We start from the raw sequence: 19,246 nt of genomic DNA, 5'->3' as shown, positions 1-19,246 counted from the left end.
TGGCTGGGCCTTTAATAATGTAAACTCAGAATGTAGTTGCCTTAAGTGAGTAAAAATTTTTAAAAAAACCTCAAAAAGTAAATCAATGACTCAAAATTCACTGAGTTTTCAATACACAATACATCTGAATAAATTCTTCAAATTTCATTGTATTTAAAGAAAGATGACATTAAAAATAAAGTACCATTTTCTTCATATAAATATAATAAAAGATGATATATTTTATAAGTACATATATTAAAAAACAGTGTAACTTTTACATTTAGGAAAATAATTTAGCTATATTTTTAAGATTTAAAATGTGTATATATGAGGGAGATACACATATATATGAAACATATCAATATATTATATTATCCCAATAATCAAGAAAAGAGAGAAATACAGGCAAAAATGTATCCACACATGTTTCTTTCATGTGAGTTATAATTATGAAATATCAAAAAATGTACGGCCCAAAATGAAGAGAACGGAGATATATATTACCATGTAACCATCTACAAGACAAAATCATATGCATTCACTGAAATGTTGACTTTGAAGAATACTCTGTGTCAATGTAAACATAAACTTAATATGCATAATCTAACTCTACCTTACTTTTTCACTTTTTCCAAATATTTCTATGAAGTTATCTTCTGTTGTCTTTAAAAATATAAACCCTTTCCCACTACTGTTTCCTTGATTTTATTTTACCATTTTATGAGCAAATACAGAGAAAAACAGTGGAATAGTATCTATTCATAGGTAGGAATATGAGTGTTAATATGACAGTTTTATACCTATAATTTGTAAAGTGGCCTGACATGTGGAAATTAAAAGATAAAACAAATTCTCACTCAATTATTGAATGGCTAGTTATAATTTCCCCTAATTATTTTACAAAGAATGGAAAAATCAAGCAAATTAAAAGGGATATATAGTCATTTCCTCAAGGTGAGTAGCATATTAGTGTATAGTTTAATTGGATTTAATAAAATATTTCTTTTATTTCCCCAGAGTATAGTAGGCAAATGATATTTTTTACTTTGCTGTGATGAAAAATTATTCTTTACAGATTTATTCTCTACATAAAGTAGCAAAAGGGCAAGAGTACTTACAGGACTCCCCAGTTCTCACTGTTGGAATGTGGTTGGGTAAGATGATGTCTTGTGCATAAACAGTTGTAGTCAATAATGTTAATGAGATATGTGCAGAAAAGAAAGGCCCCCAACCTTTTATTATAACTGAGATATTGAACCTCATTCTGTTTGAGAAACAGGCTTATTTTTTTCTAAGGAACTACATAATGGAGATTTTTCAGACAAGAATAAGTCTCATGAAACATACTCTTTTAGCATATTGTTCAAACTGCTGAGCATGAGGAATTTGCCTTTTCTATTTAAAATTGTTATGTTGAAAGTGAGATGAGAGACATGGCAGGGTAGGCATGGTGATACATGAATTTTAGAAAGAAGAGATCTAGTGGCTGCATTTTTCCATACTGGTTTTAGTCATCCATTTCTATATTTTGGAGAACAGAAATTCAGGGTTAATGAGAGTTATACAGTGTGACAAGTGGAGGGTTTGCAGGTGATAAAATGTAGTGTAGAATATGGTAGTGCCCTACATAAAACAATTCTGTTTTACCTAAAAGCCTTGGTGGGTAATCACCCAGGTTTGACTTCTGATTGTTCCTGGTCTCCTGCCATGTGAAATTTGATGAGATTACAGACTGCTATTCTCTTGGGAGCCTTAATCTCTTTATCTGCAAATACAAAGTTACTTTCTTCTCAGTTATCAGGTGTAAAAAAAATACATAATAGAAATTAATTTTCTTTCCTCTCTCTTTCTTCCAGTCCTTCTTTCTTGTGTTCTTCTGCACCATTTGGTAGCTAATTAACTGATTACTAGACCTAATAAATACCCACATAATCAAGTAAAGCTGCCCTGGAACAGTTTTATAATAGAATGAAAAGCCCCCACTAGATATTTGTACTAAATTGCTTACAGACATGTGGATGGTAACGTTAAACAATCTCCTTATAAATGAGCAGCCCTCTCAAGCCTTTGCACCCTGATCACTTACTGTTTCAAAGGGTCCAAGGAATCTCAGAAGTATTTTAAATCTGGTTGACTTGTTAGCTTGTTTACAAAATAATTTGCAAGCAATTAGAATTTTATAGAATTTAATTTTGAAAATTTTTTTAAAGAAATCAACATAAAGTAGTGGAAAATGATAAAGAATTTTATTATTGAGAGAATAACAAGTGTAACCAAAGTGGTTTCTCCTTACTGTTATGGTTATTGTTACTTTGGAAGTTTAAACATTAATTAAGTATGCAAAACAAAAGTTTCTAGGTCAGAATTACTGAGCCTGGTATCTGAGAAGATTAATCTACAATTGCTAGAAAGATTATGAAGAAAGTATTAAAGACTGGTAAAAAATATAGTAAACAACTTTTATTGTTGATAAAAAGGTATCTTACACCTGAATGTATCAACCAAAGGCTCAAAGATTTGTGGTGGTTATTGTAAACACTCACGCATAAAAACAATTTGGCCAACAACAGACTGCATGTACAATGGTGGTCCCATAGGATTGTAATAATGTTCAAAAATTTTCAGTGCTTAGTGATGTCAGAACCATCATACAATGACAGCAAAATGTATGACTCATGTGTTCTTGGAGATGCAGGTAGCAACAAATGTAGTGTGTTAGCAGTTATATAAGCTTATAAAAAGATAAGCTGGAGGTATTTGTAGGTAAATGGATACAACTTAAGAACACAATGTTAAGTGAAGTAAGTCAGACACACATGCTCAAATATCAGTTTCTTTTATATGAAAAACACATTATATATATAATATATATATGCCAATTATACATATATATGCATATATATGTATATACATATACAAACAAAGAGCAAAATAGAAGATAGATAAATAAAAGTAGGGAGAAGTTTAAGTACTCCCCAAATTACATATTCATTTGTTTCAAAAAATTTTAATATATATGCTAATTGCTTCTCTTATACTACTAGTTTATCTTTGTTCAATGAAAAGAAAGTTTTGTTTTATTATCTGTTTCCTTCCTTTCTATAAGAGTTTTTTTGGTTTATGTCTTATACTTTAACTACAGTAGTTTGAAGATATACAGTATATTACATACAATGTATTAATTATTGCTATTCTCTTATTATTTTGTTATGAAATTTCATTTTTTATAAAATTAAAAATATAAAAATACAGGACATGCAATTATATTTAGTATGCAATAATCAATAATCATAATAAATGACAGTTACTAGCTTCTATGTTTATTATAGTGTCATTATTTCAGAGCTTACTCCTGATTATTAAAAAAAGTTTACTGTAAAATCATATTCCATGTTACATAGGCAGCTATCTCATATTTCTTGTGTTTATCCTGTGATCTGATTGCATCACTGTGAGTGACTGATCTATATAAACTAAGTGTGTGCAAGTCCAGTGTATGGCGTTCCCATGATAATGAAATCATCTGACAAACGTTTATCAGGATGTGTCCCCATGGTTAAGAAATGAGTAATGCCTCTGTGTGTGCATGCATGTGTGCATGTGTGTCTGTGTAGATGTGTATCAAACAACACACTCTGGAAGTCTCCACAGTACACAAAAATATGCTGCTATTTCTTACCTCCATGAACACTCATTCTTTTTCCTACCACTAATCTTATATTTTATTCCAATATCAATTTGTTCATAGATCAGGAAAAGAGAAACGGTGGCAAATGGAAACTAAGAGCCAGCAGAGGTAAATTCTCTGTGATCTTGTAATCAGAATCACAATGATGTGTAACTGTAGAGGTAAGCAGAAAGGAGACTCCTGCACAAGACATCCTGTTATCCTCTCAGCATGACCATAACTGCCAAATTGAAGCCATTAAGGAATTTTTTAGTGAAAACTCTTACATATTGCCAGAGAAAACAACAAAAGGAAAATGATAAAAGATATTTTTGTTTGATTTGCTTTTTTGGTGCTCTGTCTTTGGGACTAAAATTGCTATAGGAAAAGAGATGTACTTCATTGTACCTAAATTCAGTTTAACTTAAGATATTAAATATTTGACAATCGATGACTGAAAGAGAAAATCCTCAATTGTCTTATGACCAATATCAACCAATCTTTATAGTACAGAGAATAGATATCAATTTTCTCACATATAAACATACAATATATTTTACTTAATCTATCTCAAATATGAAAGGTGAAACATGAATTTTCAATTATATAAGAAAATTTTTGAAATAATTTTTGAAGTAATCCCAGGGAATTTTTTTCTTGTGTAAAGTGTTAGAGAGAATGATGTCCGAAAGATAATTGTAGCTCTGAGAATTTTAATGTTTTCATATATATATATTTACATATATTAATATATTTATATATATTTATACATATTCACATATATTTATTTTAGCTGAAGAATTATATTTCTAGCTAAAAGTAATGTTTCCTCTTCAGCTTTGTTTTAGATTTAAACTACTTAGTAAAATACATAAATATATTCACAGATTTCCAATTAAAATTATTTAAATATATTATTTGGAAAATTTTAATCTTTTCTGGTACATGATTGAAATTTAATAGAAAAATAATGTCCATAGAAGTTCTATTAAGTAAGAACCAGATTTGCCTGGAGCACCTATGTAATTGAATAGTATTGGGGACCTGTAGAACCATTAATAACATGAGTTCCTATTGCCTTGAAGACAAGAAAATTTTGTAACATGCATGGTGAAGCAAATATCTTTTAAAGATATAGACAGATAAAATTATAGATTAGGTGGATACAGGGTAGAAATTAAAAGATGATTGAGTTTTTAGCTGAGAACAATAAATATTCTTAAAATGCATTTTTAAAATAAATTACTGTTGCAAATAGTCTGGTCCAAGATCCTTCCACATGTAAAGTAAAGCAGGTTTATTACTCAGAGGTGAGTAACAAGAATAAGCAGCCAGCAGGCCAAGAGGTGCTAGGAAAGCTGCGTGTGGTGGGTGGAGCCTCTTCTACAGATGCATTCATTTCTGCAAGTACCTCATGTCCCACTCTAGCTAAGGGATCCCAAATGCATTTCACCCTTTTCTTTTACACTCTGGTTGTCTTTTGGATCACTGAGATCAAGGACTGTAAAATATTCTGTCCTAGAGTAAAAGGGAACATGTTATTAACTGTTCCTCCTTGTTTCAGGACATTGCATTCATACATTCAATAGTTACTCAGAGGGCAGGCTGGAAGAGAGAGGGCTGGTTTAGTCATGACCATCAGGGAATGTTTCCTTCTATAATCCATGTTCTGACCTGGGGGGTCAGCTATTCCATTTCAGTTGCCCTCTGATCTCCCTAGAGTGAGAGACAGAAGTTTATTCAGATCGATGCTCTACCTTGGCTGCCATGACTTTGGTGCAACATCCTAGAGCCACTGCCAAAAGACATTTCTGTAGGCCAAGCAGGTCTGGTCCCACAAGCAGGATGATCAGCCCAGCCTGGAGCAGTGACATAAGCCAGATTCCAGTGACCTAAGGAGAATGTTGCTAAAGAGATTCAAAGAAAGAAACTTCCACTACATGTGGCAAATATGCCTGGTTCTTGGCCTCTTCCACTTGAATCCCTATTATATCTGAAGTGTTTTTCCAGGTACAGAGAGAAGTACTGGCAATAATGCAAACTGCACCCAATTTTGCCAACAACTAATGATGAGATGCTTAGTTATATATTATCGCTTTAGCTAGTAATTTCAGTGAATCCTGTTGGTTCTGAATAGATAAGTTAGCACCATCAGTTATCTATGATAGAGTCAAAAAAAGTTGCATACAATTACTCCCAAGGATATATGCACAGGCACTGGCTATGCAGACACTGACAGTAGAGTAGAACTGGATGTGTGTTTGCCTTGATGGAAAGTTTCTTGGCTACTTTTCTCATTGCTGAGACTAAATACCCAACACCCACAAGTAAAGACGGAAATCTTTATTTTGGATTCCAGTTTGTAGAGGTTTCAGTCCATAGTAAGCTGGCTTCAGGGGAGGGTGGCATGGCAGAGGGACACAGCATAGGAAAAAGAGTTCATGGCAAGGCAGGCAGGAGGCAGCCAGCAGCAAAATAGGAGAAGCCACAGCAGCAAGCCTGAAGTATGGAGCCTGATGTCTATAGGTAAAGGCAGTAACAGATATATTTGCATATATTTCAGTCAATAGGGTGGAAGGTCTATGGACTCAGGCAAGAAACGGACTGGCAAGACTCAGGCAGGACTGAACTCTTTCAGTGTTTAGTTTTACAGAGGGGATAACATATATACTATTTTCTAAATATTGTAAATATATGTAATATATATAAATATATATAATATATATTGTAAATATATCACACCATGAGTGGGCATGTCTCTGACTAATGGGCTCTGGGAAGTCAGAGGACCCTTTGGGTAACTCAGACCCTTTTGTAATGCTAGCTCTTTTTTTCTATGGAGGCTACTGGTCCCTTGGCATTCAAGTGAGGCTAGATCTTAAAAGTACTATTTCCATTTGATAATTGAGCTCTGTTGAGCTTTTCTAACTCTGTTGGTGGGGTTTGTAAGTAGCTAAGTTAGAATGCCTGCCATTCAGGTCAAAGTATCACATCAGTCACTCCAACTATGATACGGTCAGTGTCTACCACTGCCCAATAGCAAACAAAAAATTGTCATTCAAAGGAGTTATATTTGCCTTAAGCAATGTACATGTTAAAATCTGAGTAGGTAGCCTATCCCAATGGAAGATTCCTTTTGCCAGATACTTTAAGCATGCATGGAGGGTAGGGGCACCTGAAATTCTATTAGACTGCAAATGTTCCAAAGTAGTGTCTAGGCTGTGGCTAGGTGACCAGCTTCCAAGCCCTGTTGCCACAAATGGCAACATTTAAAGTAGATACCATGTGTAAAGGGAGCAAAAGAACATATAAGTGAAACTTATGCTATCTCTAGTAGCCAAAGAGCCTACAAGCTGTTAGACTTCCTTTGTATTAGTAGTTGCCACCAACGCCAACGATTTTCAGTTGACTAAAATTGGGACATTTCTTTAGCCTCCCACTCATGTTACTATTAGAAATCATCTTCTTTTTATAATGGAAGAGAGTTTGCTATATAGTTTAGGCTGGCCTTGAACTGACTTGGCTGCCCTGAAACTCTAGATGATTCCCCTGCATCAGCCTCCTGCATGCTAGGACTAGAGGTATATAACCACCACGCCCAGCATACACTGGGTTTTTGTTGTTGCTGTTGTTTTTGAGCTTTGGGCTTTATCGCAGTTGTTGCTCAAATAGCATTAATTAATATGTCAAAAAGTAAGATCAACACCATCTCCATCTTTATTCAGTCAAGATATCATTAATGTAATGGAAGAGTAGAAATATTTTTTGAGAATTTGGATTTATTGCAAGTCAAATCTAACACACTGGTGGTACATTGGAGTAGCATTTATGCATCACTATGGAAGCACCGTGTAAATAGCCTGTAGGCCACTCTAAAATTGCTCTTTATTTTCATTCTCCCCCAAAATCTGAGTGTGGTAGATTAATTAATGGTCAATGTAAATGCGAATGCCAAGCTACACTGAGTCAGTGGGCTTCTAGGTGTGGAAGACCCACTGAGGATTGTTGCTGGAATAGCATAAGAGGAAAATGGGAAGGGAAGATTATGTGCTGCTGATTTCCCAGGAGAAGCTTTGTTTCTGCTGGTTTTCCTGAAATGAATTCAGCTGTTCTCCTCAAAGGACGAGCTCAGTCCTCACTGTCACCAGGGATGGCTGCTGTTCTCTTGGGGGAGCTCTAGTCTTGACACTGAGCATTGCTTCCTGGCCTCAGTGTAGATCCCCCAGTCTTCACCCCTCCGGCCCAGACTTTTTAGCTTCCACCACTGGGCCTTGGGCTTCTCTGGTGCAGATCCTTGATACGAACTTGTATGAAACATTGCTATGGGGTCTTGGAGTTGTGCAGGACATTGCCATGGGATCCAGGGCCTCCGCTGGGATTCTTTAGGTCTCTAGTGCATGGATAGGTCTTTTGCACCCTTCTGCATTTGATTTTTTGGGTGAATATTATAATACATATATATATATATTTGGTACTGGGGATTGAGCTCAGGACCTTCCGCTTTCGAGGCAGGCGCCGAAACCACTGAGCTAAATCCCTGGCCCTATAAGATAATCTTATAAATGTATGTGTCCTGTATTAAATCTATTCCCTTGCAAACCCTGACTGTAACACTGAGTAGTCATTCGCCAAGTCAACAATGTTGTACAAGTTTCCACTACAAGTTGCAACTCTCAAAGAAGGTTATGATATATGAACCACAAAGACCTGGAGCAGAACCTTGGCATTCAACAAGACAAACTAGACAGTTAGTTGGTGAAGGTGATCTCTAACATCATCTTTGTAGTAAGTCTTGAATTAGGAAAATACTCTCTTTTTCTCAACACATTATGCAAGGAACTTTTGTTGACTAATCCTTTAGGGCTTTAGTAGTTTATGTAGCTGGCAGGAGTGGAAATATTCCACTTTGTGATTCAAATTCTTAGCTGAGATATGGCATATCTTCTCAAGTGTCAGTGACATTCTCTGCCATAAACAGCCAAAATGTCAAAGCCTCTAACACACTCTGCATTGGGCACCATGTCCCTGTTTCATGCATATGCATACATTTGGATTTCATTGTTCATGAAAGCAAGTAATTAAACAGTTACAGCAAAGCCATCTGTCTCATTGAATCTCTTCATGCAAACAAATTTGATCATAGAAATAATTGACTTCTAAAAACACTGAGACAAACAGAAAATATAAAATATTTATTCATTCAATAGATATATATTAGAATCCTACTATCAAGCTGTCTTCTAGACAATGGTAATTCAGCTGCAAACAAAATAAACAAATATCCCTGTTCTGAAGAGACTTACAGTTGAGGAGGGAGAAAACAAATAGAATAAATAAGTGTATTTTTAAGAACAGATGCTAGGTTTTAGGTAGGTTTATGTTTACGGAAAAATTGAACAGGAAGTATAGAAGTTCCCCATATATTTCAGTCCTCTCATATCCATAAGCTTGTTTCAGGTGTGTTTGTTTGTTTTCTGTACATGCTTTGAGGGTTCTCTACAGTTGAAATTAAATAGCTATCTTCTTTCAGAAAAATTGATCCTAAAATATTCTCCAAATGTGGTAATAATGTGTAAAACAATTATGAAATATTTACCTATTATTCAGAATTGTTAACTTCTAGCACTGCCAAAATGCAGTGTTTATGAAAATCTTTTATCTTACTAATTTATTAAATTATTGAGCCAGACTATTCAAGTACAAATTTCTAACTTTGTATATTAGTTTTTAGTAACTCAGTAAAAGAAAAATCTCTTTTTTGGTCATCCTAGTTCACACCTGTGAGGCACTTTTAACTGGTAATCATTTTCACCTGGAAAAACTTATCCTTGAAAGACTGATACACTGTTTTAATGTGCTGTTTTCCACATTTATTCTTACAAACCTTCTGTACTAAATTTCATTTTCCCTCTTTTTACAAACTATTAAGTATAGAAGTTCTCTCCTCAGACAATTTCTTGTGAATTTTTCCTTCCTTCATATATTTTTTCATCTATGCATCATCCAGCTATTTCTTTACTTAGCTGTAAGGATTTATTAGAACCTATCAGCTACTAAGCTAGGTATCAGTGATATTGAGATAAATCAGATGGAGCTCCTTCCTAATTCTAAAGAATTAAAAACCTACATAAATAAAGGTGATAAACTATTGTAGTCTTGGATAGAACAAAGTAATTTTTCTGGGAAGGTCAAAGTTAGAATAGGTAGATAAAGAAAAACATGATGATTACTTTTTTTTTTGTTTTTGAAACAGGCTCTTGCCCAAGCTGGGTGTAAACTTCTAACCTCCAGCCTCAGCTCCTGACAGTGCTGGGATTACAGGTGTTGCACTACCACACTCAGATCATACTGAGATTTGAAAGGCAATTACATATGCTAACCAGATGACCAAGAAGGAGATAGAGAGTCCAGTGAAATCAGCGATGAAGGAATGAGAGCATTTGGAAATATGCTAGTCTAATATCTTGTATTACCATAATGATGAGGAGGGATTCATGACAAAAATTAAGAGAAAAAGGCAAGTAGTATCCAAGAAGGAAATATGTGATTTTACTTATCATTTGGAAGAATTGGGTTTTAATTTAGACCAAAAAGGGTATAAATAAATGTTTTGAGTCCACAAATATCACTTTGATAGCATTGGAAAAATAGGTAGATCTGTGAGGAGAATGGGACAGCAGACAGAATCTGAGGAATGTCTTAAAATACAGCAAGAGTACAGAAGAGGGGAACAGTTTAACAGCAGCCCAGAGATGTTAAATGTACACAAGCTCGTGAGCAAAGGTTTAATTTTCAGGTAGGATGATTAAGTAACAAAGATAATCTTGGATGATACCCAGTGTTGTTTTTATACTTGTTTTTAATTTGAATCATGCTTTGTGTAAGGATGCTTTAGTTAGTGACAGACTGCACATTTGATGGTGGTACCCTAAGGTTTTTATGGAACTGAAAATTTCTAACATCATATTATAATGCCTCTATGTTTGGATGATGTTGGTGTAAACACAACTATTTTGCTTACAGTCATGTCAAATACAATCATGTACAGCACAATATTATTGATGCTAATAAATAACTACTTCATTAGTCTAGACTAATGATATTAGGCTATTACTGGTTTAGGTATTGAAACACTATACATATTATTAATTAAAATGTACTCCTACTTTAAAAAATCACTGTAGTGTAGCATGCTTGTGTTAAACTAGTGGCAGCCTCGCAGATCTTGGAGCACTGCATCACGATTGCAGTAAGAGTCCGCCTTCAGTGCTTGGCCTCTGCTGCCCAGGTTGTGTGAGTGTGCTCTGTGCTAGTCACACAACGATGAAGTCATCTAATAACACACTTATCACAATGTGTCCTCGTCGTTAAGCTACATATGACTGTATTTTGGAAAGAGGAGGACTTTTTCAGCAGTATTGGGAAAAAAGAGGGGTGAGAGAAAGGGAGGTAGGGCAGTTCTGTTTAGGACGCATTGCATTGACGAAATTTCCAGGCTTTAAGTTGGAGAAATAAGAACAAAATTGAATATTTGGGATATTCTTAAGTAATGGGTTTACTTAAGATATCTGTATGTATTTATAAGCTGTCAGCTCTGGAAGCCTTTTTATTTACCTGAAGTTCATTAAATTTCTACTCTCCAATGAATATTTAAGTGCTTCTTTTCCTTGATGTTATATTCCCATAAATGGCATAATATACATCTTTTAACCAAGAAAAAATATTGATAGTGTTTCTTTTTCAATTCCTGATGTTGAAAAGAGTTTGGTTAAATTTAAGTTCTGTTGAGTTCATCGATTAGATATTTCTTTTATCTGTCTCATCCCCTGCATGTCTCATCCACTTCCCTTTTTGAAGAAGTTGTCTACCATGACCTGGACTATTGGAATTGGAATTAGCTCTTGACTGGAATTGCCTTCCCCTATCATTTCATTCATTCTCCCCATTCTCTCTCTCTCTCATTTTTTCCTTTTTCCTCTCTCCCTCTCAAGGAAGTTTTGGAGCAAAATCTTTGCCATTCTGAGCATTATTTTTTATTCCAATTCTCAATACAGTTCACATAGGCATGGACAAATAGCTAAAAATTCTTTCTTAAAATTCCCTATTTCCTTCTTGAGACTAGTCACCATGTAGTGTGTCCAACTCAACTATGGAATCTCACTCTTTCTAGTCTACTTGATGAAACATTAGCAAATGGGAGCTACAACTAATTCATCTTTTTAATGGTTCTTCACACAGGGCTTTTAAAAAGAAGCATTTGTTAAATGAACAGATGAGCAAGGAATTGACTTACTAAGTTGAGGTTCACAACTGACATTTGCTTATCTAAAACTATGAAGGATTCATTTTAGTATAAAAACATTTAGGTTAAAAGAGATACACTATTCCCCAGCATATATGCTTAATAATTAGAAAAAAGTTACCCTTCTAATACAAATATTTAGCAGACATCTTTCAATAGTCACCAAAAATTTTAAAAGTCTGTAATATATTAATAACTAGGAAATCAAAATAATGTGACCATTATAGGGAAACTTTACTCAAAAGGAAAATTATTTCTTAAATAACAGCATCTCTCATGGTGGTCTCAGAATAACAACTAGCAAAAATATAATTTTGTGGCAAAATATTGTTGGAATTAAAACTAACTCCTTGTTGTTTACCTTTTGTGAACTATTCACACACATACCAAACTTGAATTTTAAATAGGGCATTAAGTATTTAAGCTTGCCCAATATCTGCTAATCCTGTACACAAACAGACAGTCTTTGTCACTTTCCCACCAATCCAGAGTCTGGGCAAGTTTAACAAGGTTATTTTTGAAGTATGGGTGGATGACATTCAGTCTGAGGGAAAGCTGGAAAAAAGTTTACTATAAAAAAGAGATTATATGTTACTTTTATGATAGCCTATTTATATGTATTTATTGATTAATAAAATTGTCCATTCAAATAAACAAAAACCAAGACATGAGGAGAAATGAATATAGAGATTTTAAATATTTTAGAGAGTTTTATTTCAGATTGACAGATAATAATTTTATATGTTTGTGGTGTTCATTGTGATGTGTTGTGACATGTAGATATTGTGGAATAATCAAATCAGGCTAGCCAGAATATTTATGATCTTAAATACTTATCATTCCTTTGTGCTGAGAACACTTAAAATCCTCTCTTCTGCCATTTAAAAATATACAATACATTATTCACTTTACTCACAGTATTGTACAATAGAACATCAAAAACCACAACTCCATTCTAACTGAAAATTTGTTGGCCAACCTCTCCATTTTCCCCATGAACTTACCTCACCCTAGTCTTTGGTAATCACTATTCTACTTTTACATCTGAATATTTCAGATAACACATATTAAGTGAGAACGTATTGTATTTGCACCTTTGTACCTGGCTTATTTAATGTACGTCCACTAGACTTACTCAAGTTGAAAATACAAAATTTCTTGTATTTTTAAGGCTGAACAGTACAGATGCTTCTCAGATTATTAGAAGGTTACATGCCAATAAACTCACCATAAGTTGAAAATGTATTTAATATACACCTAACCTGTTGCATATCATAGATCAACAACACTGTATATTTGAATACTGGCTGTTTACATTTGGAATTGTATGACTGACTGGAAAATACAGCTTTCTGCTAATGCACAGCATTGTGAAAAAATATTGTGCTACATGTTGCTATCCCAGGAAAAGGCCAAAATTCAAAATTTAAAGTACATTTTCTACTAAATTGCTTTCACATCATAAAGTTGTAGACATTTGCATTACATTGCAACTATACACTCTATAAAAAAATCCATTCATGTGTTGGTGACCACAGATTGTTTCCACACCTTAGCTGTTGTAAATAATGCTTCAATAAACATGTGAGTGCAGGTATCTCTTTAACACTTTAATTCCTTTTGGTACGTACCCAAAAATGTGACTGCTGCATCAACCTTCATACTGTTTTACAAAATGTTATACTAATTTATAATATCACTAATAGTATAAAGAATTCCCTCTTCTCCACATCCTTCACAACAATTTATCTTTTGTCTTTTTGATGACCAATCTGATATGCATGGTTTGATATCATCTTTTGGTTTAAATTTGCCCTTCTCTAATATTAGTGATATTGAATTGACCACATGTATGACAGTTTTTGAGACATGCCTATTCAAATTCTTTGCCCTTTTTAGTAAGGTATTTTCTTTCTTAGTATTGAATATTTTGTGGCCTTGTGTGTGCTGTGTTGTTTCTGCTTTGCCATGACTGTTTGTCATCCCTGCCTTGCAGTTGGCTGATTATGGACTGAAACTTTTATGAACTACCTCCCTGAGTGCCAAGAAGCAGAGGCCCCAGAGCTGAGGAGGTGAGCCAGCATCACACCCCAGTCCCCACAGCTGCGCTGAGCCATTACCTGGATCCATACCACAAAGTTTCAGGGGTCATAAAGGACATGATTCTGAGCTCCAGAAGATAGGGAAGAAGTGAACAACAGAAAGATGGCCTTTCTGAGGCTCCTTGATGAAAATTGAAGCCCACTGGAAAAGCAAAGAAAATCTCTGCAATAAAGGCACACCAGACCACCTTAGTTGGGGGAGCACCTGTGTGGACCAGAGCAGCACAGCTGCAAGCAGATCCCATCCAGGGTTCCGCCCTGAACCCAGAGGATCAGGCACACTGGCCCAAGCCAAGGGCCTGAGTGGAAAAGAGCTGTACAGGTGCACAAGTAACAGTCAGAGGTTCACCCCAATCCCATTGGTAAGTGTGTGAGACCCTAGACAGAAGCTTGCTCACACAATAGGACCTGAGATGCAGGACCCCTAGCCAAGGGCACTTCCAGACAACAAGTACATAGGAGCCCTAGCAAGAACCACACCTAGATACCATCCCAAGTGTGCACAGGCCTGAGCCTGAAACCGGCACAGACAACAGGTCAGCTCAGGGGTCCAGAAGGCCACCATTCTGAACCTAAGAATTAGTGTACTGGTGAGCAGCAGAGTAAAGGCAGCTCAGTGGCTTGCTGAGAATTCAAGACCACTGGGTGAGCAAAAAATTGTCTCAACAAAGGCACAGCAGGCTGCATCTCGTGACATGAGAAGGTACATAAAAAAGACTCAAAACCAGACTTCCAGATCACGTAAGGCAACCCCAAAGGAAAATGAGATGCTCAACTACCTGGACTCCCTGGACTGGCAAAAAAAGAGGATCTGGAAAAAATGAAATCAGAAATAATTTCTCAGATAACAGCAGAGATTGTGCCCATAGTAAAAGACATTATTAATAAATCTAGAGTGGACACAAATAAAAAAAATAGAGGAGTTGAGGAACATGATGGAACATAGGAAACAAATGGAATCTGTAAAACAGCTGCAAACAGATTTCCAGATTAAAAACTCCATTGAAAATTTAAGCAACAGAATGAGTCAGTGTGAGGAAAGAATTGCAGATATAGAAGATAAGATTGCAATTAGTGACCAGGAAAGAAAAATTTCTTTAAAATAGTAAGGGACCACAGATATCAGTCCAGCAGCTGCTAGACAATGTGAAGAAGAATAACATCAGACTGATGGGAGTCAATGAAGAAACAGGAGAGAGAGTACAGATGACATAAATAAAACTCTTCACAGAAGTAATGGCAGAAAACTTCCCAAGCAGGGGAAAAGAACTTGACATACAGATAAGTGAGGCATATAGGACTCCAAGTAGCCATGATCCCAAAAAAATCTACACATAGGCATATAATAGTTAAGATTCCAGAAACCCAACAGAAGGACAAAATTCTACAAGCAGTTAGAGAAAAGTAATAAATCACATGCAAAGGAAACCCCATCAGAATCATAGCAGACTTCTCAGCACAAACCCTCAAGACAAGAAGAGCTTGGAGTGATGTATTTCAAGCCCTAAAGAAAAACAGACTCCAACCCAGATTTATGAACCCGAAAAACAATCTTTCAAAATTGATGGAGAAATAAGATACTTTCATGACAAGACCACCCGAGGAACTACATGAATATCGAACCAGCACTCCAAAAAATTTTAGACAATATCCTAGGAAAAGACAATGAGGATCACAACCCCAGGAAGCCCAGAAGAATGAATCAAAGGGCATGACAAGAAATTACATACAAAGTGGGACTAGCCAACAGTAAGAAAAAAGTCAGGAAAATGATGTCAATATGCATCTGTTATAACTCTCAATGTTAATGGTCTCAATTCACAAATCAAAAGAAATAGATGGCAGAATGGGTCAAGAAGCAAAAATCCAACAATATGCTGCATACAAGAAACACACTTAATTAAAAAAGAAACTCATAGACTGAAAGTTAAAGGATGGAAAACAATATTCCATGGGACAGGTACCCAAAAAAAAAGCAGGAGTAGCTATCATCTTTGCAGATCAAGTGGATTCCAAACCAATAATGATTAAGAGGGACAAAGAAGGACACTACACTCTTGTAAAGGGAACAATTCAAGAGGAAGAGATGACAATCATAAATATATATGCACCAAACACTAGTGTGCCCAACTCTATAAAACAAATACTAACGGACATGGAAAGTCATATATGCACTAATACAATTGTAGTGGGGGACCTCAACACCCCACTGTCACAAATAGATAGATCAACTAGACAAAAAATAAACAATGAAATACTAGAACTCAATCAAACTCTTGAACAAATGAACTTAGTAGATGTTTACAGAGTGTTCCATGCCACAAAATCAGAATACACGTTCCTTTCAGCTGCACATAGGTCGTTCTCCAAAATAGACCACATACTCGCTCATAGGACATGTTTAAGTAAGAGCACAAGAATTGAAGCTATCCCCTGTATATTATCAGACCATAGTGTGATGAAATTGGAGATCAATAGCAAAAGGAACCGCAAGAATTTCATAAACAATTCAAATTGAACAACACACTTTTGAATAACCAATAGGTCACAGAAGAAACTAAAGAAGAAATTAGACATTTCTTACAATTAAATGAAAATGACAATACAACATATCAAAATCTATGGGGCACAATAAAAGCAAACTTATGAGGGAAATTCATAGCAGTGAATACACATATTAGGAAAACAGAGTGAGCTCAATTAAACAACCTGATGCTGAACCTCAAGCTTCTAGAAAAAGAAGAGCAGGACAACCCCAAAGCTCATACAAGGAAGGAAATTATAAAGATTAGGGAAGAAATCAATGCAATGCAGACCAAGAGAATGATACAAAAAAACCAATGAAGCCAAGAGTTGGATCTTCAAAAGAAAAAACAAAATTGACAAACCCTTAGCCAACCTGATCAGAAAAAGAAAAGAAAAGGACCAAATCCATGCAATTAGGAATGAAAAGGATGAAATTATTATGGACACAGAAGAAATCCTGAAGATGATCAATATCTACTTTGAGAACTTATATGCCAATAAAATGGAAAATACAGAAGAGAAGAAATGGGCAGATTCCTAGATATGTATGAATTACCAAAGTTGAACGAAGAGGACCTAAAAATTCTAAACAACCCAATAGCAATCAATAAAATTGAAAATGTAATTAAAAACTTAACTAAAGCACTTAAAAAAGCCCAGGCCCTGATGGCTTCACTGCTGAATTCTACAAGACATTTAGAGAGGAACTACTGCCACTACTGTTTACACTTCAATGAAATTGAAAGAGGAGCAATACTCCCAAATTCATTCCTGGAAGCAAGCATCACTTTGATCCCCAAAATAGAGAAAGACCCAACTGAAAAAGAGAACTATAGGCCAATCTCACTAATGAACAGAGATGCAAAAATCCTTAATAAGATACTGGCAAATACAACGTAGAAGATCATCAAGAAGATGATACACCCTGACCAAGTGGGCTTCATCCCAGGGATACAGGGATGGTTTAACATATGCAAATCAATAAATGTAATACAGTATATTAGTAGCGCCAAGGTCAAAAATCGTATGATCATCTCAATAGATGCAGAAAAAGCATTCAACAAAATCCAACATGCATTTATGATAAAAACCCTACAGAAAATTGGAATAGATGGTCTCAATCTGATAAAAGGTATCTACGCAAAACCAACAGCCAATATCATACTAAATGGTCAAAAAATGAAATCCTTCACACTAAAGTCAGGGACAAGACAAGGATGTCCACTATCACCACTTCTGTTCAATATAGCTTTGGAAGTATTGGCCGCAGCAATTAGACAAGAGAAAGAAATAAAAGGAATAAAGATAGAAAAGGAAGAAGTCAAATTGTCATTATTTGTAGATGACAAGATGCTGTATATAGAAGACCCCAAGATCTCCAGCAAAAGACTTCTACGGTTAATAACCAAATTCACTAAAGTAGCTTTATCCAAGGACATCACGCAAAAATCAATAGCTTTCTTCTACATGAACAACAGACTCACTGAGAGAGAAATAGGGCAAATAATTCCTTTCACAATAGCATCCAAGAAACTGAAATACCTAGGGATCAACCTAATGAAAGAAATCAAAGACCTGTATTTTGAAAACTATAGCACTCTGAAAAAAGAGATTTAAGGAGTTATCAGAAAATGGAAAGACATCCCTTGCTCCTGGCTAGGAAGAATCAACATAGTTAAAATGGCCATACTTCCAAAACTGCTATATAAATCAGTACAAATTGAAATCCCAGCAGCATACTTCAAAGACCTGAAGAAAACAATTCAAAAATTCATTTGGAACCAGAAGAGACCTAGAATATCAAAAGCAATTCTAGGCAATAAGGACAAGGTAGGGGGTATCACAATCTCCAATCTGAAACTGTATTACAAAGCTACTGTGATGAAAACAGCATGATACTGGCAAAGAAACAGACCTGAATCAGTGGAACAGATTAGAAGATGCTGAAACAACTCCAGTCACACTCAGCCACCTCCTCTTCTACAAAGGAGCCAAACACCCTCCCTGGAGGAAAGATAGCCTCTTTAATAAATGGTACTTGAAAAACTGGATTTCAAGTTTCCAAAGATTAAAACTAGCTCTATATATCTCACCATGCACTAAACTAAAATTGAAATGGGTTAAAGATCTAAATATTAAAACAGAAACACTAAACCGGCTGGAAAAGAGGTTAGGCAGAACTCTTGAAGTCACTGGTGTAGGAAAAGATTTTATTAAGAAAACTTCAGTTGTGCATGAACTAGTACAAACAATGAACAAGTGAGATCGCTTCTTACTAAAAAGCTTCTGCCCACCAAGAAGAACCACCAACGCTGTGAAGAGACAACCCACAATGTGGGAAAAATTTTTCACCAATTGTCCCTCAGACAAAGGTGTACTATCTAGAATATATAAAGAAGTTTTAAAAAATCAGACCTCCTAAATTTAAAGACCCAATCCAAAAATAGGCATCTAAAATGAACAGACATTTCTCTGACAAAGAAGTAGAAATCGCAAACAAACATACGAAAAAATGTTCAACATCACTGGTCATTCGAGGAATGCAAATGAAAGCAATGCTGAGCTTCCGTCTCACCCCAGAAAAAATGGCTGCTATCATGAAATTAAGCAATAACAAATCCTGGCGGGGCTGTGGGGAAAGAGGACCGCTGCTAGGCTGTTGGAAGG

This window comes from Heterocephalus glaber, unplaced genomic scaffold (assembly GCF_053883595.1).
Source record: "Heterocephalus glaber isolate CG9 unplaced genomic scaffold, H.glaber_assembly_v1.0 deba00001465, whole genome shotgun sequence".
In the NCBI taxonomy this organism is placed as follows: domain Eukaryota; kingdom Metazoa; phylum Chordata; class Mammalia; order Rodentia; family Bathyergidae; genus Heterocephalus; species Heterocephalus glaber.
Note: the sequence above shows the minus strand (reverse complement) of the source record.